The sequence below is a fragment of the Bubalus bubalis genome, chromosome 6 (genome assembly GCF_019923935.1).
Source record: "Bubalus bubalis isolate 160015118507 breed Murrah chromosome 6, NDDB_SH_1, whole genome shotgun sequence".
NCBI classification, from domain to species: domain Eukaryota; kingdom Metazoa; phylum Chordata; class Mammalia; order Artiodactyla; family Bovidae; genus Bubalus; species Bubalus bubalis.
In genome coordinates, this window is record NC_059162.1 from 30180351 (window position 1) to 30205925 (window position 25575).

At 38.7% G+C, this 25575-nt stretch overlaps 1 long non-coding RNA gene across 1 annotated transcript; it reads left to right on the plus strand.

The window, feature by feature from the left end:
- Positions 1-15126: 15126 nt before the first annotated feature.
- LOC123334016 lies at positions 15127-21125 on the plus strand. Its single transcript, XR_006551728.1, has 6 exons — positions 15127-15449; positions 16814-16912; positions 17211-17357; positions 17952-18038; positions 19267-19377; positions 20220-21125. It is a non-coding gene; the product is annotated as an uncharacterized LOC123334016 (long non-coding RNA).
- Positions 21126-25575: the final 4450 nt, after the last annotated feature.

Consider the following 25575-nt stretch of genomic DNA (forward strand, 5'->3'; position numbering starts at 1 on the left):
AAAAATAGACAAATGAAACCAAATTGAACTTAAAAACTTTGGCACATCAAAAGAAACAATCAACAGAGAAAAACGGCAATCTACGGAATGAAAGAAAATATTTACAAATCATATATCTGATAAGGGATTAATATCCAGAATAAATGAAGAACTTCTAAAACTTAACAACAACAAAAAAACCAATCTGGTTTAAAATGACAAAGAACTTGAATAGATAATTCTCCAAAGAAGATATACAAATGGCCAAAAAATAGATGAAAAGATGCTATTTATCACTAACCATCTGGGTAACGCAAAGCAAAACCATGATCAGATACCACCTCATTTATGTTAGAATGACCATTATTAAAAAAAAACAAAAACAGAAAATAACAGGTGTTGGCAAGGATGTGGAGAATTTGGAACTTCTATGGATTGGCGGTGAAAATGTAAAATGGTTAATGATTGTGGATGAATAGATTTAAGTATACTTCTTTCTTTAAATAAGCATATCACTCCTAGATAAGGATGCCTATGTTACCCTTAACTTTTAGGGTTAAAACCTGTTTGCATTTTTTTTTTCAGGGGAAGCCATAAAAAAGTACTTTCTAATAAAGAGAAAATAATGAGAGAAAAAAAAAAGAAAATGTAAAATGGTATATCCACTATGGAAAACAATATGGAGGTTCCTCAAAAGATAAAGCATAGAATTACCATATGATACAGCAATTCTACTTCTGGGTAAATATACAGAAGAATTAAAAATAGAATCTTGAAGAGATATTTATACACCCATATTTATTGCAGCACTATTCACAATAGCCAAGAGATGGAAGCAACTCAAATGTCCACTGATGTACAAATAAACAAAATATGGTATATATTTACAATGGAATTTTATCCAACATTAAAAAAGAAGGGAATTCTGTCACATGCTATAACATGGATGAACGTTGAGGACATTCTGCCAAGTTAAATAAGCCAGTCACAAAAAGACAACTATATGATTCCTCTAACATGAAGTGTCCAAAGTAGTCAAACTTTTACAAACAGAAAACATAATTGTGGTCACCACAGGCTGGAGGTGGAGGGGGAAGTGGGTGGTGTTTTTCAATGGTGTTTTGCAAGATGGAAAATTCTGGGGATCCACTGCACAACTGTGCATATAGTAACACTACCATGCTATATACTTAGAAAAAGTTAAGATGGTAAATTTTGTTTTTTTAACTACAAGTTTTTTAAAAAATATTTATTTATTTATTTAATGTATTTGGCTGTACCAGGTCTTAATTGGAGCATGCGGAATCTTAAATCTTAGTTGGAGCATGTTGGATCTAGTTTCCTGACTAGGGATCAAACCTGGCCCCCTGCATTGGGAGCACAGTCTTAGACACTAGACCACCAGGGCAGTTCCTAACTACAAGTTTTTAGAAAGCACTGTTGGCTCAGGTTAAGTGTGTGGTCACATGAATTCTCCAGTTCCTAACACATAACTTCCTATCAAGTCCAGTCACTGTCAACCTGTATCTGTGAGACTGGTGTTTTATTTTTAATCTTAAATAGAGGACTTTGCATTTATTGCTTTGAAATTTCATCATTCAGCCTTTAACTCATCATTCCAAGTTTGAGATAACATAGCCTCTTTATGTCATTGATGAGTGCCACCAAATTTGTATGATCTAAAGCATCTGTTTAATACATTTCATATAATTCTATCCAAGTTACTGAAAATAGGACTTAGCAACCAAGGTGAAGGTCTACAAATGACCTCTCTACAAGCACTTTCTCTGTACTTTTGTTTCTAATATACTTGTTCAACCAACTCAGGTATTTATTTATTAAACTTTTATTGATTATCTACCATGTGCCAGGCACTGTGCTTGGTGTTGATACAATTATAAACATTACCCACTCACACACACACACACACACACACAGACTCTATTGTCTCTTTCTTCAAATAGTCCTTATTTCTGCAGTTATTAACAAATATATCATAAGAGACTATAAAATGCTTCTCTGAAATTTCAGAAACAATGATCCTTAATATTAAATACTAAAATAGCAGTTGTATAGCAAAGGTGAAGTCTGCCTTCCCCTCAAATCCAGGTTGATTGACCTTTTCTATGATTGCTATGACAAATTCCTATGAATACCTTTAATTTTGCTTCATACTTTTATGGCCCAGCTTGCCTTAAACTATTTTTAAAAAATTTTAACCAATCATTAAACAATTTTTATGCTGAACTTAAATATTCAGCAAAGAAGTAAAGATTCTATTTGGTTTGAATTTGTACAGTTCATTAAGCCCACAGTTTTCATTACAGTAATATTTAGAGGACTAATTATCCCTAGTAATTACAGAGTATGAAGCAATTTAAATGTCATTTCAGCACAGGTTAGAAGCAAATTTACCCATTAAATTATGACTGTTTTACTTTTACTGGTCATTGAATAATTAAAAAATACACATGACACAATTTCAAAGATGAAAAAATAGATGCCATGGCAATGGCTCTGCATCAATTCAGAACAGTCTGAACTTTTCTTAAAAATGTCAAAAACTTGTATCTGCAAGTTGTAGTTGCAAATGTGATTTTCAAGTAATTTATCGCACTAAAATTTTTCAAAAAGTTAGACTCTATTTAGAAGTTTAATGAATATTTAAAATAGAAATTAGCAACTTTTATTCCAAAAAAGAATTCATTTGTTAGCTGGACAATGATAATACAGTATTGCTGCTGCTGTTGCTAAGTCGCTTCAGTCGTGTCTGACTCTGTGCGACCCCATAGATGGCAGCCCAACAGGCTCCGCTGTCCCTGGGATTCTCCAGGCAAGAACACTGGAGTGGGTTGCCATTTCCTTCTCCAATGCATGAAAGTGAAAAGTGAAAGGGAAGTCGCTCAGTAGTGTCCGACTCTTCACAACCCCCGGGACTGCAGCCTACCAGGCTCCTCTGTCCACAGGATTTCCCAGGCAAGAGTATTGGGGTGGGTTGCCATTGCCTTCTCCAGGTTTAACCAAATATTGCAATTATTATTAAGTCAGAAATGATGGAAAATTATCAATTTCATACAGTATATATATCCCAACATATTGTAGGGCTTTACAAATAGAAATTAATTTTTTAAAACTTTAAATAGAATTTAAAACATTATGTGAGATTTGGAAAAATCTGTAATTTCACCACATAAATATAAATTCTATGATTATTTCTATACATTCCCTCCCATTATTTCCTCTTGTACATATTTTTACATGTTTATAGTCATAGTGTACATAAATGTTTGCATACATAAAATTTAAAATCTTACATCATTTATATTTTAAATTTTGATATAATCTTTGTCTTTGTAATTTTTAATAATTACATAAACCACTAATTAAATTTATTGTATTTACTTACTCATTCACCTATTGTTAAGCACTTAGGTTGCTTCTAGCTTTTTAACATTACAAATGCTGTTTTGGTGAACATTCCAAGTTGCTAAGAAAAGCTGCCTTATATTTATATAACCCATTTAAAAAAAATCTATGCCTCTGTATTTTTCCACTGTTTGGATTTTTTTAATCAAGCAAATTATGATGAATACTCCAGGTACATCAGGAGATAGAACGCAACTCCATAAGTTTTTCTCTGTAATTTGCCATTACCACTCAAAACTGATTTCTTTTATAGTCATTAATTCATAATGACAACATAATAACAATTTTTCAGAGCTCACATTCTATCACCAAACTTTACACAGAGCTTGTATTTAAAATGTCAGAATTCATTCCTGTCCTTAAGAACATTTTTTTTTTTTTTGCTTCTGATGATTGATTCAAAATTCAGTTTTATAAATCTTAATTCTCACATCTATTTCAGTTGCAAACTGAATCCTCAAGAAAGAAAGAGTTTAGAATTTAAAATTTGTTCTTATTAGGTTGACATAGACAACAGGGTCAGATATTGTTACTTTTTGATATTTTTTTTACACACTGAAAAATAAAGAACTGTGCAACCAAAAGTTTATACTTTTCTATCAGACTATTGATACATTAGAATTATTAAATTCTAAAGAGTGTTGTTTTTATGTATTTTAAAGAGAATGTGTTCAGTTCGTTCTTAAGTTAGACTCATGCAACATCTTGGTCTGGCCCAGATTTTATATTCTCACATGTGAAAGTAGAAAAGACTGCCAAAGCAATGGAGACACGGACATAGAGAACAGACTGTGGACCCAGAGGAGGAAGGAGAGGGTGGGACGAACCGAGAGAGCAGCATGGAAACATACACATTACACGGAAATATGCACATTATATGGAAACATACACATTACATGGAAACATGCACATTATATGGAAACATACACATTACATTACCATATGTAATAGCCCGTGGGGAATTTGCTGTATGGCTCAGGGAGCTCAAACCCTGCTCTCTGTGACAACCTAGAAGGGTGGGATGGAATGAGAGAGGGGAGCGAGGTTCAAGAGGGAGGGGACATATGTATACCTATGACTGATTCACGTTGATGTATGGCAGAGAACAACACACTGTTGTAAAGTAATTATCCTCCAATTAAAAATAAATAAATAAAAGACTGCCAAAGTATAGTGTAAACTAGAGATAATCACAGTGCAACCTACTATCCACCTCTGGGCCTCACTTCCAGCATGTCTGCAGTCAGCAAGTTAACTGGCGTTCTAGAACTCATGATTCAGTGGATTAACTATTCACCATTACTATACCTCCGAAGTGTTATGAGTAATATACAGCCCTCTTTGTTTTGATTGTTTAATCCAGAATGATGGAAGTAGAAATACACGTCATCTTTCACTCATTCCCTTTAACAATTCTTGATGCTAATACTCAATCGTTGGCAATACCTACATAGTTAATAAGAACGCAGTATCTAGAATTAGAATGAGCCATTTTTATAAAGAATGTCCCAATCTACTTTCTGTCCACTATCAAAAAGTCTATGAGGACACACCACTCAATCCGACAAATATTTGAGTGTCTTTTCTATGTAGGGTAAGATGTATGTCAAAGAAAGCTGTGCCCTTGATTTTTAACATTTTTCCCAGTTTAACAAAGGGCTAAATTCTTCCAAAACACATCCTGTGGCTGAGAATGTTTTTGTTAGTAGTTATGCAACCTTATGAAAAAGCATGGTCTTCTCCAAATTGGATACACTATAAATTGAAGACATTAGTCATAGCTGGTGCTTTTTTCTTCCATTTGAAACACACACACTTTAATACTTTCTTTCAGGCCAAATTTTAAGTGGTGTATTGAAATATTGGAGAAGAAATACTGTATGTTAAAAAAAAAAAAAAACTTGGACAGATAATACTTTAAAAAGCAATATGCATCAGAAGGAGAAGAAACAGCAGTGTCGTTTTCTCACATTTCAACCTGCCAGGCATCCACGTATAATTTAACAAAATGCAATAGGATACAGTACTCATTTGTATACTCAGCGTGTAATTATTATGAGCACTTGTCATGGATGTCACACTGTAATCATCACTGTGGAAGATACAAGGGAAAGAAGGGTCCATCCTTGCCCCCAAGCAGCTTATAGCACCTTTGAGGAAGTAAAACAAGCATGAAAGGTTTAATAACAGAGTGGACTGCTAACTCTATGACCCAGGTAACAGTGCTTCAGGAAAGCATGGGGGAGTGGTCCTGGGAGGGCTGTAGAGAAGCAATGGGGCTTGGGCTGGATCTTAAGAATGAGAAGGATTTAGCTAGGGGAGGAGAGCTGGGAAGGGCACCCTGGTCTGTGGAGAACGTTTAAGAAAAGGGCACCTGTGGGATGACAGTGTCCAGGGGCTGGTGAGTGAGTGATGGATAAACTGAAGTGGAGGGTCATGCCATGGAAAAGCGAGGTGCGATGAGATTTGGGATAGGGAGGATCAGAGAAGGCAACTGACTCATCGACACCCACTCTATGCCAGGCCCTTTATTTACCTTATTGAATTCTTCCAAAAACTCTATTACTTCCCAGCTTCATAGATGAGAAAGCTGAGGCTCAGGCAGATTGTATGATTGTTCTCAAGGCCCTAAGACCGGCAGCTGACAGCAACAGGACTCACACTCAGGTCTGCCAGCCTACCCTTGGTCTGTTCACTATACTAGTCCCTTTAAAGGCTTTGCAAAAGAACTTGAACTTGATTTTGGATGAATGTGTGAACATGGAACTGAGGAAGGCATAACCAAACCATGGTGTCTTGTCCTGTGAGTGCATTAGCCTCCAGTGGCCCGAGATCCTAAACAAAGATAAAATAAGTCCAAAATGCGCTGATTTTGTTAGATCACAAACCTCATGAATCTCAAGGTTTGTGATGATAAAAAAAAGTCAGGCTGAAGTTCAAAGGTGCTTGAGTTTTACATATTGTGTAATTTAACATCACATTTTAATTTAGTTTTATAGAATATAGTCCCAGTTAAACCCTGTTCTGAAAAGTTTTCAGGTCTTCTCTGAAATTATCTACACTAAACCTCATTCCAGTAAATTTTCTGGAGGAGGATGAATAATGGATTTTTTCGTTTGATAACAATACTTACACGCATCATCTGGTCTCAGTGCTGAAGGCTGGTATTCTAAAACCATGAGACAACATAGGTTCAATTTTTTTTTTTCTAATTAAAAAATAGCTGACTCTTGACAGTAAAAAGAAAAGAATCCCCTTTTTTGTCTGCAGTGCTTTTTCACTATTCCTTCTTTGCTGGACATCATAATAGCTATAATATACTGTACACTAAAAAAGGAATGTGGTGGTTAAATATTCATGGTCACTTGCTATTCAGTGTGTGTTTTTATTATATTTGGCAAATAGCAAGCTGTCTAATGATTCATTTAACCCAGTTTACAGATGTCCAGTATCTAATTTTTAATCTATCGCTGACAGATTTCTGCTTTTTCTGAAAAAGAAGGCATCAGCCTTGCCTTTATGTAGCCTTTCAGCCTCTTGGAAGTCCATTTGAAGGTCCCAGGTGCTTAGGTTTTAGGATCTCAAATCTCAAGAGTGAGCAGAGTGCAGCAAGTGTAGACCAGAGGGAATGTGGAGACAGACTTTCATCCCCAGGAGTAGAGTCCCTCCAAAATACAAACCAGGGTTAATGGGATAGAAAGGTCAAGGGAAGAATTCTGCTCATCTGCTTTCTGTTTAATTGTTATAAAAAGGATGGCATTTTTCAGAGATTATTCCCTTAACAAAGCGAAGAGAAAACAAAACAGAGAAAGGGGAAAAAGGTTTCCTAACATATATTTATCGTTGGTCCTAGCAGGGCTAGCTTCCTGGGCGGCCATGTGACCTGAGTGATCATGCAGTGCCCTGCATTCAGAAGGGTCTCATACTTGGTTTAATGCTCTACCCCATCACTGTCTAGAAATTCTTGATACTTTCTGAACCAGGCACCTCATGTTCTCATGTTTCACTAGGGCCTACAAATTATGTAGCTGGTCTTGCAGACTACTGAAGTACCTGATGAAAAAGCAGCTCATTTTGCTCTAAGCAAAAGGCTCCTATCAAGTTGGCTGAAGAAGGCAATCCCAGGAACCAAAAGAAATAGAGGGGGGAGGGAACAAAGGAAACAGTCAATGTAACGCACTTTCTCGTGACTAATAGTGATGCAGAAGCAACCTGTTCTCAAGGGAAAAAGAGAAATATGGCTGGAAAGAGAATCATATTATTCGCTACCTCTTCCCATGTAGCTTCTTTTTATCCAAGTTCTATATTCTTTGTTTATACCCTCCCTGCATCTGCTCTGCTGTTTGCTAACACTCATTTGGACATAGTCTGTAACCTTGTTTATACAATCCACAACTGCAACTGGTATTAAAGGTAAAGGATCTTATATTGATACTATTAAAACTGAGAGTCTTACCATTATTTCTTTGTTCTCAATTGTGGACATAAATAAAAGAACAACCCGATGAGAAAAGCAAAGGCTATTTATTCTAAGCAAGGGAGTCAGCTACCGTCACTAGCATTTTGGCAGAGACTCAAAGGCAGGCAGAGGAGTAGGAAAGCTCTATAGTGGGAAAAGGAAGGCTTCAGATGGGCCCTATTGGGAGGCTGCTGGCCTGGGGAAGCTGTAGGCAAGCCAAGGAGAAGAGGGGCATCCTATGCGATTGGTTAGGAGGCCCTATTTGGTTTTCTCTGGTTGGTCCCAAGCTGGAAGCAGAGACAAAAGTTAGGGAGGCGCTCAGTGATTAATTATGTCCTGACTATTTGGGGCTGACTGTTACGGAGGTCATTATTTAGCTTTCTGGATGGTAACAGAGATAGTCATCTGACTTCATACAGGTCTGACTTCTGATAGAGTTGCTTTCCTGGGCTGTCTGTTATGGATAAGTGGTTGGCTTCCTGGGCAGGTTGGCTGCAGGTTGTGGGTCAGAGTTCTTTTTTCACATGGTCTGGCCATTCTCTATTTTTGTGTATTCGGTCTCTCACAAGACACCCCTTAATAATGGCCTTTTGGTCTGGTTAGAATAGATTCCCTATTTCAAATGATCCCTATATAATGTGTTTTCTCCTCCTAGTCCAGGTGGCAATTATTTTTCATACTTATACCAGATAATGTATTGCTTATGTCATAGTCTTACTAAAGAGGCAATATTAGCCAATTAATTCCTAGAGTTAATGTATTAGGAGAAGAAAACAACCCGATTAAACCAAGCCTTTCATAATTCTTTTGTTCTGCTTCAGGGAAAACAATATGTGTCTTTCAGTTTTCCCTCAGATGTATAAACTGCAGTCATCAATTGCCTTGGAGGGGTCACCACCAAACTTTTTTGGAGACAGACCAAGGGGGCTGACCTTGGGGACCAGGGCAGATGTGGCCCAGCTTCCCCACCAGTGCACCTCATGTATAAGATGTAGATCTCCTTGGGGTCAAACAGGAGGCATGGTGGAGATGTCTGCTGTCAGATGAACCTGGGTTTGGAATGATGGAAAAAGCTGCACCTTGGTCTCCTCCTAGGTGAAAGCCAAAAGCTAGCCATCAATTCTTAACAAATAACTGGGCATCATTCTTCCCTGCTTAAACTCTGTAGACTAGGACTATTGTGTCTGACGGAGTTTTTGTTGCATCATGATTCCACTTGATAGACATGGATTTCTGGCCGATGGTTGTTATGATTGATAGTTATAATTCTGGTTGATGGTTGCATTGCAGTCAAATTCTTTACCAACTGAGCTATCAGGGAAGCCTAGTTATAATGGTAGTTGAGTTTTAAAGTCTTAACTGAATTAGTAGACTTAAGCTCCAAAACCATCAGGTTAAAAAATATCCATAATTCATATTAATTTCATCAGTAGACTAAAAGTTCAAGGCCTGGGTCATGAAATAAAGTAAGGATTGTTGTTCTTACCAAGATTTATTGAGTAGCACTTAAAAATAAATGTTAAAATGCTTGATGAAATATACAATTACTCTAAAACCACATATAATTTATAGAGTAGACTAGAAGACATAGAATCTGTGTAATTCTAAAGCTTCTAGCAGCCACATTCACTATTTCTACTCATGCTGCTGTGAGCTCATTGTTTTCTTTCTTTGCCTGCGCTCCTGCCAAAGCCAGCATCCTAGGCCAAGTTCTCATCCTTTCAAGCCTAGGTTGTTGCAATAGCCTCTTCCCTACCTTTACCGCAGTTCTTCTGTACAGCTGTCGAGAAGAGTTTTCACAAACATTTTCCATTACATCCTCAGCAACTCAGTGACATAATAAACATAACTGACATGTGTGGTTACTTCATATGTACCAGGCATTGTGCTACTTTATGTGCACCACAGTGTTAGGAGGTGAGTTCTACAATTTTGAGAAATAGAAACAACTACGGAGAAAGTTAAGCAACTCACTGAAGATCATATCACCATAAGGTGTGGACCTCAAAGCCAAATCCCTTCTCTTAACCATGAGGCTCTTCTGTATAGTAGAAAGAGCATCAGAGAGGCATAGGCTTGAGCTATCTCTGCCATTTGCTAGTTATGTAGCCTTGTGCAACTTAACCTACACTGGTCTCTGTTGTTTCATATGTAAAATGTGAACATTTTGAGGACTGGAGGATGTAGCAGACCTGGGATTCAAACCAGGTATCAAGTGTGCCTCTTAACCACCATGCAAAGCAATTTAAGTGACTTGCACCAAATCTGGAACAGAATAGGTTCTCGATAAAGCTGGTTAACTGGAGAAAATAAATTCTTAGACTAGTTCCCAAGATTCTCCATTGGGTACATCCTCTTCCTCCCTACTAACTCTTCGGTCTCTCCATGTTAACTTCTCTAATCTCAACAGTTCAAGAAGCAAGATTGAAAGAAAAGAGAGCATTCATGAGGAGTCAGAACACCTGGGTACCAGTCCTGGCTCCACCTAATGAGGATGATCAGTCACTGGCCTAAGGGAATAATGCAAAATGTCACCGATGTGAAAGCTACATAGCTCTGGACCCTAGGAGATTTAGAGGCGATGTAGCGCCTGCCTTCATGTGTTGAAGGGTTGCCATGTGGAAGAGTGAGTATATGTGGGTCATATGTATTTTTGGAAACTGCAGAAGGCAAAGTGACATTCATCACGTATTCAACAAATATTCAGTAAGTGACTGATATATACCAGTCACTGGTCTAAACATTGGGGATATAATAGTGAACAAGCCACATAAATTCCTTCCAGTTGCTATGATTCCATATATAATTGTTCACTTGACACATTTATGTTGTCCTTGTTACATCTGGTTAATAAACTCTTCATGGGTGTGAAGCTTGTTTTCTCCCTCTCAAACATCTCTTCCTATTACCTAAATATAAACAGTCAGCAGTTTCCTTAAAATATACTCTTGTTAGGGAGATCAAGTAGCGAGGCCACCCTAACATTATGAAGGAAAAAGAATTGTCCCAAGGCACCAAGAGTAGCACTGCTATTTCGTTCTAGAAAAAAAGTCTAGCCCACTGGCAATATCCACAAGATAGTGTAACTTAGCGGGACCCTATGGGGCCTTCCCAGGACAGACCCTTCCCTATTACCTCTGCTTTAGCTCCTCTGTGAAGTACCTAGATAATAGTATCTGATGCACACTTCCTGAATTGGTTTATAGATGCTAAAACCATCACCAAATGGAAGAAATTAACTATTGATACTTGATGAGCATGAGACCTATTGTGCCTAAGGACTGACCATGTTAAACCCCACTACACCACTGCCCTACTACCTCAACATCAACCACAAGCTGATCTCATACCCTGAGACCCCCCCCCCCCCACTTCTCCTGGCTTTTAAAAATGCTTTGCTGTTATCTATGGAATCTGGAAAAATGGTACTGATGAACATATTTGCAGGGCAGGAATAGAGATGCAGATACAGAGAACAGACTTCTGGACACAGCAGGGGGAGGAGTGGGTGGGATGAATTGAGAGAGTAGCACTGAAACATATATATTACCACACATAAAATAAATAGCTAGTGGGAAAAGGCTATATAATATAGGGAGCTCAGCCCAGTGCTCTGTAACTACCTACAGGGCTGGGATGGAATTGGGGGTGGGAGGGAGGTTCAAGAGGGAGGGGACATATATATATACTTATGGCTGGTTCATGTTGTTATATGGCAGAAACCAACATGACCCACCAACACGAAGGATAATTGTAAAGCAATTATCCTTCAATAAAAAATTTTTTATTAAATGCTTTGTTGAAACCCTTTAGGCAGTTTGGGGCATTTTGAGCACAAGCTACCCATTCTCCTTGCTTGGCCCTGCAACAAACATTTCTCTGCTCCAAACTCTGAAGTTTCAGTTTGTTTGGCCTCACTGTGTGTCAGGCACACGAACTTGCATTCAGTAACAGCAGCTCAGTAGCTGCTTAATAAAGTCATCTTGAATTTTTAAAGAAATAATATGTGGGATCAAGGACGAAATGTTTGAAATTTAAAGATGAAGCGCTTGCTCCTGGGAATACACCTAGGCCAAGAGTAATGGAAATAAGTAACTCACCAGCCAAGAGAGGCTGGTCCAGCTCTCAGGCGTCTGAAGATTCAAACAAGTCACACATTTGAAGGACTGAGGACTCTCGTTTCTGAACAGTCAATTACATCTCTTTTAATGAATAAGAAGGACATCTGCACAAGATACAAACCAATCTTCTTATTATTGAAAGAAAAAAAAGCAGCAAGAGCTTCATCTCTACCACACAAACCCTTGGAATTTGAAATGCAAACAATCCTTGTTTTCTCACATGAAGAACAGAGCACGGGAAGAACAACAAGACTGAGTAAAAGCACCAGTTCTTTAAAGGAACCTTTGGAAGAAAAGGAAGGGTTTCTTACTCAGCAATAGGCTCAAGATCCTGAAAATGATGAGAGAGAACAGGGGGCAAGAAGGGGGGCAGAATGTTTCATTGAGTGATGAGCCAGCGCCCCTGCTGCTGGCTTCCAGAGAGCAGGTTTCCCTCTCCCGCTTTGCCTTCATTAACAAAAACATCAGCTGAACTTCTACTTTGAAAAATGCTCTCATTAAGACCAATAATGAGAAACAGATTTTTTTTTTAACTGAAATTTTTAAAATCATCTTTAATTCTTCATCCAGCTTTTCTGCATATGAAAAAATGAAATTAGAGATAATTAGTTGGACAATTCAAACCAAAAAAAAAAAATCCCAAATCTGCTTTTTGTATTCTTTGCATAGATCTATTAATGATTATTCAGAAAGCCTAAAACAATGTTCACTGTTTGCCTCAGCAATCGCTTTCCGTGGGCAGTAGCAATCACTGCAAAATTATTAGCTTCCTCTGTATTTTCAGCAATATGTTATAGTGACATAATTAGTTGAAATAATTTTGTAGATTTTTAATAGGACTGTTGCATAAAGCCTTTGCTTCTGGACCCTAACTTTACAAAATCCTCCCAGAGCACCCTTTTTCAAGTATACCTAGGCTAATGACTGTTTGGTATGTGACTGTTCATTTGTATATACACACCCATATACACACCCATTGCTTGTGTATCACTTAAAGGCAGATTAGTCTAGCTGACCTTTACAGGCTGCATGGTGAGTGACAAAACAAATGCCACCTTATTGTTTTTTACAGAGGAGAGGCAGAGCACTGGTGAAGGAGATATAAAACCAACAATCAACCTGGGACAGGCCACTGGATAGCTCTGAGCTTCTGTTTGTCTATACAATGCAAATAGTAGTATATAGAGATATGTTACCAGAACAAACAATTTTAACATCATAATTGTGAATGGACTAATTATGAACAAATAGCACAGAAAGCATTATCATCATTATAAAATACTTTGTCTTATACTGGACCCCAGATTTCCTTGGAATGATTCTATGGGGAAAAATACATTCTCAATCAGTACTGGTCTTAATAAGAAAATACAGATGATCCTTGAACCTTCCACGTTTGAATTGCATGGGTCCACTTATACCTGGATTTTTTTTTTCCCAATAAATACACAGTTTACTCTCTATCCATGGGTTTCACATCCATGGATTCAACCAACTGCAGTCAACTGAGGGTCAAAATTTCTATCCTCGTTTCACTGAATCCTTTGATGCAAAACCTGAGGATACAGAGGCCCAGCTGTCCTAGGAGTGGATGACTATGAACACTGAGGCTTCATCACCAATACAGGAGACCCTGTGGCAAGTCTAGCCATTTCTTACAGCAGTTTGCTTCCCCAAATTCCTCTAACTATGCCTTAAAAAAAAAAAAAAAAATTGGAGCTCTAATGGCCACATTCTCTAAATTCTAAACTAGGATATGTAGTTTGACCTGGGACTTTTGTGCTGTGACCAAATATAAGAGATATTTTATGGGACCTACTATATAGCACAGGGAACTATACTCAATACTTGTAATAACCTATAATGGAAAAGAATCTGTATACACATGTGTACATGTATAACTGAATCACTTTGCTATTCACTGGAAACTAATACATTGTAAATAAATTATATTTCAAGTTTAACAAATAGACATTTTTGTGACATATATATATATATATGTTTTTGATTGCGCTGGGCCTTCACTGTGGTGCGAGGGCATCTCTAGTTGAGGCATTCAGGCTTAGCTGCCCCGCGGACATGTGAGATCTTAGTTCCCCGACCAGAGATCAAACTGAGTCCCCTGCATTGGAAGGTGGATTCTTATCTACTGGACCACCAGGGAAGTCCCTTGTGAGCTATATTGTGGACACCAAATTACTAGAATTTCTGGGACTTTTTTTCATGGGAAAGAATCAGAATATTTGAAATCTAGAAAGTCCCTGATGATCAAGGACTTAGGGACACAGATCCTCCACAAATGGCCAGTTTTTATAAGCAGAGTTCAACTTTAAGTGCAGAAAGTGCATCTGCAACTTGGCTAATACCAGCTTTAATGAAGCAAAAGTATTTTCTATCTATTATCTATTATTTAATATAGTAAATTAAAATGAAGAGAAAAAAATACAATAGAAAACATCCCTTTATCATCAAGTGATGATCTCAGAATTTCCTTTTGAATCTTGTGACCCAGTGAAGGCATTGGCCCCCCTTTCTGATTTGTCTTTGCTTAATAAAAGAGGTCTGGATTAAGAGGTGGGGAGGAATAGGGCAGGAATTATTATTAAAAAGGTAAGAAGTCTGTAACTATTAAAAAAAAAGGTAAGAAGTCTGAAAACTATACAGATCAAATATTATAGAACATTTCACATGAATGACTACTGTTATTCTTAGTTATTTAAACTTTGCAAATTTTAAATAGCATTTGGATCTATCTGATTTAGTAGGAGTAAAGGCAGGGAGGGGAAAGAGAGATGAAAATTATATTTTAGCAAAAAAATGGAAGAAGAAAGGGATAGTGTTTGCATGCACAATTTAGCTTCCTAGTAACCAAGGCAAAGAGGAAAATATGATGAGTTATATAACTTCTTTTTTTTCTAGTAGAAGCCAACAGGCCAATTATTCAGAAGAGACAAACCTTTTTTTGACACTCAGTCTGAAAATAATTTGTCACAGAGGTTTTTGCATAAAGAACCTTGAACAATTTAATGGATATTTTTTCCATTTAGGAGATTTTATATACACGTGAGAGCTGAGCTGTTAGAGAAATGCTCTTTCATGCAGGCTAGAAAAGGTAGAATCTTTCTCTCCGTCTCATCTCCTACTTACTGGGCCCCCATCCAAACACATTCTAGTCCAGGCACACGTGCCTGCAAAGGGCATGCAGCCCAGGTGGGGCAGGGCCATAGAGAAACCACAATTAATGTCATTATTCACGGCTTTTCAGGGAGGTGATAAGAGGTATACTCCCTTTGAAGCTGGCAGACCATTCATCCTGTCCCAGCAGCCTACACACTGAAGGTGGGATTTGTAGCAGCTGTTTCATTTTTGTTGCCTGTTCTGCCATTCTTTCTCCCACAGAGGAGTAAGAAAGAATAAAACGGAGGGGAGAAAAATTGCTCATATTATCTCTTCCACCTAGCAAGGTGTGTGGCTAGAATCACTCTCAGCCTGAAGGAAAGATCTGAATCTCCATGCTGTGATCCTAAGAGGGCAGGGAGGTGATGGCAGATGTAGATGAAAACCGTAGGCTCCCTGGGCTCTTGGTGTTATAAAACATGACAACTTCATAGAGAGAGAGGTGAGAGAGTGAAGAGGTATATGTTTTTCAGAATGCTACCTTCAGCGCTTGACTGCTTATTAAAGACCCATCAAAACAAAAACCTGAACAGACTGCTAAATGGTGCTTTGGTGGATTAACTGGGCTGGATCCCACATTCTTAGATTTCAAAGTTCCTTTGAAGTTTAGCATATTAGAAAATCACTTTGCAAATCATACCACCATAAACTGCGGATGTTTCCTACTGCATATTAAAAATGGATAGCCAACAAGGACCTACTATTCAGCACAAGGAATTCTGTTTAACATTATGTGGCAGCCTGGATGGGAGGTGGGGGAGAATGGCTACATGTATGTGTATGGCTGAGTTCCTTTGCTGTCCACCTGAAACTATAACAGTATTGTTAATCGGCTGTACTCCAATATAAAGTAAAAATTTGAAAAAAAATTTAGATGTTTACAGGTTAAAAGCTCTGTGATGGAAGAAGAGTTGACTCATTCTTTAGGATTTAATAAGGGGGAGAAAAAAATCTTTTATCATAACAAACATAAAAATAAAAATATCCCACAATGAATGAAAAAAAGAACAAGTCAGTCAGATGATTTTGCCAAAGGTGATCTTTTTCTCCCAAAAATTCAGTTCCTTTCAGAAAGTTCATACAACTTCTGTTTCCTTGATAGGACCCTACATCTTAATAGTCTTAGTATTGAGGTAATTTCTTTAAAACAGTCAATGTGACTATCATTAAAGCAGCCATCGTCATCATCATCCTTGATTTTGTTAATGTTACTTTACTGGCTTCTCAGTCTGAGAGCCCTGAAGTCCTCAGTAGGAGAATGAGTCTCCTATTCCTTTTAGGATCACTCAGGTTGATTTGGGGATTAAGCTGTGAGAGGCCTGGGGGACACAAAGGTGAGGGACAGTGTTCTGTTCTCAAGGCCCTCTGGGATCAGATCCTGATTCCTGCCCCAAGCTGGAAGTTACCAGCATTTCCAGGCATGGATAAGGAACACATATCAAGTTCCTGAAGGAGCCTTCTTTACATCAGGGCTCCTTAGAAAAGCTAAAAGCAAATCACGCAGAAGTAAAACTAAAAACAAATCATGCATCCCACTCATTAAAGAGTATGTAATAGAAATGCATTGCTATTTAAAGTAGCTGTAGCATTTGATGTGAATCCAATGACTTTCCTGTTATCACATCTGTGTATATTTATAAACTTGTCTCAGCACAGAAACATGCGTCACTGCTGATCCCTTGAAAGTGGCTGAGGTTACGGTGTGGGAGATGAACATGAAATTTAACTACAAGATGAAGCTCCTTAAAAGGTCATTGGGATGGAGATTAGTAATTGTTCCAGTAGAGCAACTCTCCACAATACATTTTGATGCAATGACTAATTATTGTGATTATTTTCATCAGCAAAGTCTCCTTTAGAGTTAAACACATTCATTTTCTCTTTACCTCCCTCAAAAGCATTTTAAACCTTGGAGAAATTCCATATGTTTTCTACCTATACTTAGGAAATGTGCTCTCGTATTTTTTCCACAAAAGGCGAACTACCTTTCTTCCCACTGCTCTGCTGTCTGTGAAGCAGTAGTTAACTCTTCTCTGTATCTGTTCTAGAAAGCCAGAGGGAGCTGAATGAAAACAGTTAGCACCAGAGTTGATAAAAATCCTCATCTGACCTTTGGGGGAACTCCTGGGCTCACAATCTATAGCCAATAAGCTACAGGTGACCATAATGAGCTGATACTGCAACAGAAGGAAGAAGTAAGTATAGATATTATAGATTTTTAAAAATCATTTTTAGCCCCTAAAAATACTCTCTACAGTTTTACAGGTTTATATTAAATATGGCTTCTTTACTGAGCATTTTCCCAAAGGAAAACCTGCAGAAGAGGGTGTGGTTTTAGAGCTGACTCACCCACGTGGTGGGAAGAATGAAAGATTAACAGAATAATTAGCTATAAAAGATCACTTATAACACCATCATCAGTTCAGTTCAGTTCAGTCGCTCAATCGTGTCCGACTCTTTGCGACCCCATGAATTACAGCACGCCAGGCCTCCCTGTCCATCACCAACTCCCGGAGTTCACCCAGACTCATGAGCATCGAGTTGGTGATGCCATCCAGCCATCTCATCCTCTGACGTCCCCTTCTCCTCCTGCCCCCAATTCCTCCCAGCATCAGAGTCTTTTCCAATGAGTCAACTCTTCGCATGGCCAAAGTATTGGAGTTTCAGCTTTAGCATCAGTCCTTCCAATGAACACCCAGGACTGATTTCCTTCATCATAACTCCTTAAATTCCTGTAATGCCTTAGACTTTTCAAAGGGATTTCACATGTTCTTGTTTGCTCTTTGTAGATCTGAATTTGAAACCACACAAGCGTAGATGAAAAGCATATTTCTCTCAAGACATGACCTGGGAAAAATAGTCCAGTTTTCCAAACGGTGAGATGTCTACATTACCATAAAGACAAATATTAAGACTCAGTCTTCAGGAGCAAAATGGAGAAGAGATTTGGGGGAATATTAACCAGACTGTCATATTCTTTCTCTTTCTAGTTCATCCCCAAATTTTAATTGAGGAAACAACTCTCTTGGCTTGTCTTGTTTTAATGCGTGTTGTTGCTGGATTCATCTGCATTGTTTGAATTCATGCTATAATTGTTATGCTATTTATTTGTTCAAGCAACTAGGTGGTTAATTTGATTTTTCAGTCTTTGAACAAAATCTTTGATAGTTTTAAATGCCTGGTGACTGAAAGATATTGGGACCACCCATCTTTTTACATGAATGACTTTTGAGAGAGCAATACACAGGAATCAAATTTCATTTCAGCTTAAATAAATCTAAGCACAAAATATTCATTTGGTCAATGATTTTTAAATTCAGAATCTCAGAATTTTTTAATACTGGGACAGGGTAGAAAATCAGTAATAGAGGGATATTTGCTCACTCAATGACAACATGTGAGAGTAGACAAAAATTTATGAGTATAGATTTCAGAAAGTTTGGTTTAGAATGGCATGGGAACATGCTAATATCTTAAGACTGTAAATGTAAGCATATTTTATATTGCCTTCACTCATAATATCTCCCCTGTCCTCAAACTATGGCTGTTTATTACTTAACAAATTGTAGTGTTTAAATGTCTTCAGCCTTATCTAGAGATACAACAAGGACCCACTATTATGAGCTTTCCTTTCAGGCATTTTGGAAACAATCCAAAAATAGACTCTTTATCTTTGACTGCATAGCATGTCTTAATGGAATAGTTACACTGGTAATTATTCATATTTATTGTATTTTCCTTAAAGATGCTTTGAATGCATATTTTACATTTCATTACTCTGTGTCATAATGCAGCATCATAAACTTAAACATGAAACCACTTTGTGTTACTGCGCAAGTACTAAATAGCTCGATAAAATGGGAGATTCTCTTTAAATGGCACCTTATGAAGAACTATTCTCCCATCGCTCTCTAGGTACTGCATTTCATAACTCGATTCTTTTCAATTTTAACAGCGATTGGCTTTGCATAAAATCTTAAAGTTGGGAGGTATATTCATTTAGAGGATTGCTTTCAGCTACCAGCAGCAAAAAACTTGACAAACAGTAGCTTAAAAAAGTAAGAGGTTTATTGGGCCCTGAAGACTTCCATTCATCCTCTTTAGCAAATGGCCTTTGTCTTCATTATCATAATGGGGCCCCATACCTGGGCCTCTCCTCTGCACATCAGATCAGAAGAGGAGTGGGCGAAGGACATCAGGAAAGAGGCCTTATTGGTAAGCCAGCTGAGTCTCTCTGTTTTCTTTTTTAATTGAGACATAATTCACATACCATTAAATTCACCCCTTTAAAGTGTATAATTCAATGGTTTTTAGTATACTGCTATCCAATTCCAGAACATTTCCATCATTCCAAAAGGAAAACCATACTTGTTAGCAGCCAGTCCCCATTCCCCTCCACTCCCTTTCTGTAGCTACTAGCAACCACTACCTACTCTCCATTTCTGTGCTTGTTCTGGACATTTTGCATAAATGAAACCATACAAAATGTGGCCTTTTGTATCTGGATCCCTTTGGGTCTGGCTTTGTTCATTCAGCGTAATATTCTCAAGGCTCATCCACTGAATGGAAGTATCGGTACTTCATTTCTTTTTATGATCAAATAATATTCCATTGTATGGATCTAACACATTGGTATATAGAGTTGTTTCTACTTTGGGGCTACTATGAATAATGCTGCTATGAATATTTACATAGAAGCTTTTATGTGAACATACGGTAACTCAATGTTCTAGCTTTTCGAGAAGCTGCCAAACTGTTTTCCAAAGTAGTCACATCATTTCACAATCTCACCAGCAGAGTACAAGAGGTTTGATGAGTCTGCCTCTTTTAAAACCTTTTCTCAAAAGCCTCTCCCACCCCATCCCCCACCCCAGAGACTTCTACAAACATGTCTTTGGCCAGAACTGGGTCATGTGGCTACTCCTATCTTCAACTGAGTCTGGGAGAGTGGGCATTCTAACCTTCAAACTTCTATTGTAGAGAAGCAAGTGAGGTTTGCATTTCTGTTAAAGAAATGATCCAGGTCACTTTTTTTTTTTTTTTTTTTTTTCTGATAGGAAATCCCCTCTTCAAAACCCCTGACAAAGGGGCATCTCACCTCTGCTGGAACACAATTCAAGATAAGACTCCTACCTCTTGAGGGAACCCCCCCCACCAGTCCACATTTGAATGGATCCTATTATTAGTTCTTCCTGTGTACTGAGTAATGTATCTGATATTTTCCCTTCAGAAATAATAAAACAAAGGGAATACAGGAATGCAAATGAAATAGAGTCATTAATAATGTAAATGTGATGTTCCAACTATTATTGCCAAGCTCACAGGAGGGTTCGGTAATTGTTTATCTTCCTCCCTTCCACCCCCAGCCCACCTCCTGTCTTTCCCTTCTTTCCTCGGTAATGGCATGGCAAGAGGATACATTTTGTTGTTCTGTTAAATTATACATTTCTAGGACATCAGGGATGGTGTTGTCTAATTGACTTTGGTCCACACCTGCTACAACTTAGGCGTATGCGAGCATTAATGACTTTTTCCCATAGAGAAGAAGGAGGACAACTGGTGACAGAAGAAACCACTCATAGACCCACCGCTGGATTATAAGCATGCTGGGTGCTTAATGAGTTGCTGAATAATATAATACTGCTTTAGTTCTTTAGCTGCCTCATGATTAAATGCTATAAATATTTATGATTTATTACTGATGCTTTGGATAGGATAGGCTTTGGAAGACTCATAGATCACAGTGATTCTAAAGGAAAATAAGAAAATAAAACTATATAAAGCTGCTTATTTATAATGCTGCTCAAATGGGTTACGCAATTTTTCAGAAGCAGACGGAGGTAAAGCTATTCAGCAGCCATGCCATTTAAATGGTTTTTTCTATAATTGGTAATATATTTCTCATAAGAGTATATGTATAACAAGTGGGCGTTATGGTTATCACTTTCTACTAAGAACCCACTCATCCTTGAAAGTTTCAGTTAGGCTGCAAGATCAAAGAACAGAGCATCAGGTTTACCACAAGTCCTTTCTCGCTATATGTGCCACTTGCAGACTCAGCGGCTAAGTTGTGCCCAGTTCTTTGCGACCCCATGGACTATAGCCCGCAAGGCCCCTCTGTCCATGAGATTTTCCAGGCAAGAATACTGGAGTGGGTTGTCATGTCCTTCTCCAGGGGATTTTCCCAATCCAGGGATTGAACCCCCAACTCCTGAGTCCCCCTCATTGACAGGTAGATTTCTCACCACTGAGCCACAGGCCTGTTGTATGTGCCAACCCAGGACTAATAAATGGGGGTCTTTCCCCTAAAGTCAGAAATCGGGTCTCTGAGAAGCAAGGTGAGCATGTGGCTGTACCACTGTCCCCAGGTGCACCTAATTAGCCACTTACACTCTGCTGTTTCCGAAGTTCTGCTGGCTTAGAGAATTCGTGCTCAAAAAATGAACATTTGCATGAGGCACACGGCAGTGCTCTGTGGGCACTGTGATGTGAACTCCAAATTCAAATAACTGGTTAATCCCTAATTCCATCAAGTTGCATGGCCCTTAGCAAGCTATTTAACCTCTCTGGGCTTCAGTTTCTTCATGGTCTTCCTGTGGATTGAGTGAGTTAATACATGTGAAGCACTAGCCAAGAGCCAGTGTTTGATTAAATATTATGTATTGTTATCTCCATTAAAAGGAATCATAAGCAAACCTTTTGACGTACAATGTGTCTTAGGACAGAGTAGACATCTCTGAACATTGTAAATTTAGCATATACAGAAAAAGAGAAGCATTAAAACTGTTTTTCCCTGGAACTGTTTCTGTACCCTAATATCTATACGGAGAAGAAAATGATCGAGTTTGGCCTTTTCACATATCTCATCTCATTGCATCTTTATACCCACCCTTTGAGACGGTTATTTGTTATTGTTCTCCTCATTTTACTATAAATATAAGAAAACCAAGAACTTGAGAGATGAAATGGTTTGCCCAAGAGCACAAATGACTAAGCGGCAGAGTCAAGATTTGAACCCAGTTCTTTGACTCCATCAATCTATACACAAAGTGGTGACAAGAATATGTTTTCATATTGTCTTTGTAAGAAATGGAAAGGCAAGTTTGGGGTTAGGGGAGAGGAGGATGGAAAAGAGCACCTTCACATAATTCTCAATGAAGGAAAGGATGGGTTCTCCTTGAGAAAGGGTCAACACAGCCCTCCTGTCGTGCAGACATCCTTTGCACAATTGCAGAACAGATCCCCTTTTTCCTGGGTTTCCAAAACCAACTACTTTTAAATACAAAGCGCCACTGGTTTGAATCACAAAGGCAGGGTGCTCAAACAAAATTATAGTTTGTCTTTAACTGATATGTGTAGTCAGAATCGAAGAAACCTCTACGTTATAAACTGTTTTATTATTGCATTTACTCATGCCATTTAAGTGGAAGATAAACATTTCACAATTTCTAATACATTAACGCCAATGAAGAAAGCAAAAGGTTGCTGGAAATTTATGACTGACAGCCCGGTTCTCTCAGCCAGCTAATGAAGTCTCCCTCTCACGCACAGCTGCCTCATGTACCAAGGCTCAGGTCAAGTATTCCTATCACTGAGGAGATGTCATCTGGCTCCTTATTTGAAGAAGTATTCTTAATACCTCATCACTCTCACATCTCCCTAGTTTTGTTTCAGACAAAAATAAATTAGATAATCAAGTCACATACAGAGAAGAGAATATTTATAATACTCATGAGAGTAAAACCTTTTCAGGCCTGAATGGAAGGTCATGCAGTCTCCATGAAACAAAGTGTCCTAACTGGCGGGAACAAAAAAGTTAGCAAAACCAACTGGCTCTCTTTACCCTTCTAAAAGGCCCCAGAGTGAAAGGTGTAACTATTCCCTTAGGTGAGGTCCATGGCAACGGATAGCACTTATGAAACATTTCCTACCTGCCACATACATTGTTTATGTGGTTAGCTAGCTCTACCAAATACTATATTTTATTTACTCCTACAAGCAGCACCATAAAATAGAAAATGTTGTCTTCACGTTAGAGATGTGGACAAGCTTCCCAGGTGGTGCTAGTGGTAAAGAACCCACCTGCCAATGCAGGAGACCTAAGAGATGTGGGTTTGATCCCTGGGTTAGGAAGATCCCCTGAAGGAGGGCGTGGCAACCCACTCCGGTATTCATGCTTGGAGAATCCCATGGACAGAGGAACCTGGTAGGCTATAGTCCATGGGGTTGCCAAGAGTTGGACAAGACTGAAGTGACTTAGCACACAGCACAGAGATATGCAAACTGAGGTTTAGAGAAGACATGGAACTAACCCCAGGTCACACAGACACTAAATGGTAGAGCAAGGACTCAAACCCAGGGCTATCTGCTATCTAAGTCCATGCTCTTTCCAACTTCCTACATCTTCTTCTTTCTTTGGAATGCGTGACACCCTCCTCATATTTATCATTGAGGAGTTTAATAGTTATCTATTGCTATATAACACATTACCACATACTTAGTGGTTTAAAGCAACACACACGTTAGCTGTGGGTCAGGAATCTGGGCATGACTTAGCTGGTTCCTCCACTTTAAAGTCTCTCACAAGATTGCAATCAAGGTGTCAGTCAGGAGTGGTGTCTTATCAGAGGCTTGTCTGGGGAGGGATTTGCTTCAGAGCTCACATGTTTGCTGGTAGCACTCAGGTCCTGGCGGGTTGCTGGACTGAGAGGCTCAATTCCTGAGTGGCTCTATCAACCAGAGGCTGCCCTTAGTTTCTTGCTATGTGGGTCCTCTCCATGTGGCAGCTGACTTGACTGAAGCCATGAATGAAGAGAGTCAATAGGGAGAGTCTGCTGGTGAGATGGAAGTTATGATCGTGTGCAACATAATCATGATGGCGACCTTTCCACCTTTGCCAAATTCTGTTGCTTCGAAGCAAGTCACAGACCTTTCTCATATTCCAGGGGACAGGATTACACAGGATGTGAATGATGAAAGGTGGTGGGTACCTCTTAGTATTAGCTATAGGAGGTTATGTCAAATGTTCTGTGTTTTCCTTTATATTTCTACCAGCTCCATCAACTTGTCATAAAGCTCCTTGTCCAAGGTCAGAAAAAGGCTTATAGGGCTTCCCTGGTGGCTTGGTGGTAAAGAATCTGCCTGCCAATGCAGGAGACACGGCTTCAATCCCTGGTCCGGGAGGATCCCACACACTGTGAAGCAGCTAAGCCCGTGTGCAACAACTATCGAGCCTGTGCTCTAGAGCCCCGAACCACAACTACTGAAGCCCATGTGCCCTAGAGCCTGTGCTCGTCAACATGAGAAGCTGCTGCAGTAAGAATACAATGTACCACAGCTGGAGAGTAGCCCCCTTCACCAAAACTAGAGAAAGCCCACACAGGAACCAAGACCCAGCACAGCCAAAAATAAGTAAATAAAATGACTAAAAAAGAAAAAGCCTTATGAGTAAAAAAATTTTTTTAATCCCAACTGAGATGTTCATCTCTTGCCAGTTGTTTAAAAAAAGAGTATTATTTCTTAATACTTGGGCCTTAATTCTTATTAGTTGCATTACCATCTTGTTCCTGGAAATAAAGTCATCACCTGTAGCACCCCAGGGAAGTGTCTATTTAGTGGGATTAGCAGGGTCATGAAACAAATATATGGCCTTAGATCTAAACTCTGTGTATGAGTTCTAGTAGCCTTCCAGTCCAGCCTTCCAGTTCTAGTAGCCTTCCAGTCCAGCCTTCTATCCAGACCCAAGCAGAGAATTACCTCTATGGGAAATGCAAGCAGAGAAGCCCTACAGAACGGCTCTAGCACAAGGCTTCTGGATACCTAAAGGTTCAGGCGTACAGTAAACAGAGAACATAATACTTACAATGAGAAATTGGTTCTAGAAGTTATAATTCATTGCTTTTTAGTGTCTCAAACCCCACTGTACCATTGGAATGTAGCCTGCTTGAATTATAGCAGCTTAAAAAAATCTTTCCCTCACTATTACCACTTGCATATGTCTCTGTGTATATATATATGTATGCATGACACTCAAAATTTAGCACTATGAATTCTCACTGCTGCGGCAAAACTGTTCCTTCTCCAACATCTTGACGTACACTGTATCCAAAAGAGGCTTTGGAAGTCTTCCAGAGCCCAGTTACACTGGGGGGATGAAAACCCACCCATCGTCCGTCTCCTGTAATTTCTTCAATAACTTCAGCATAGAGCGACATTGGTATACCAACGAAAAGCTAACAGATTTTTTTCTATAAATAACTGGTTGGCAGGGCTATGGTGACAATTTATATAATAGAATTCATGCTTAAATAATAAGGTAACAGCTTTGGACTGTGATGTTTTAAATGTTTTATTGAAATGTAGACTGATTAACGGGCAAGATTCTTCTTCTAATTATTTTAATTATAGGCTCTT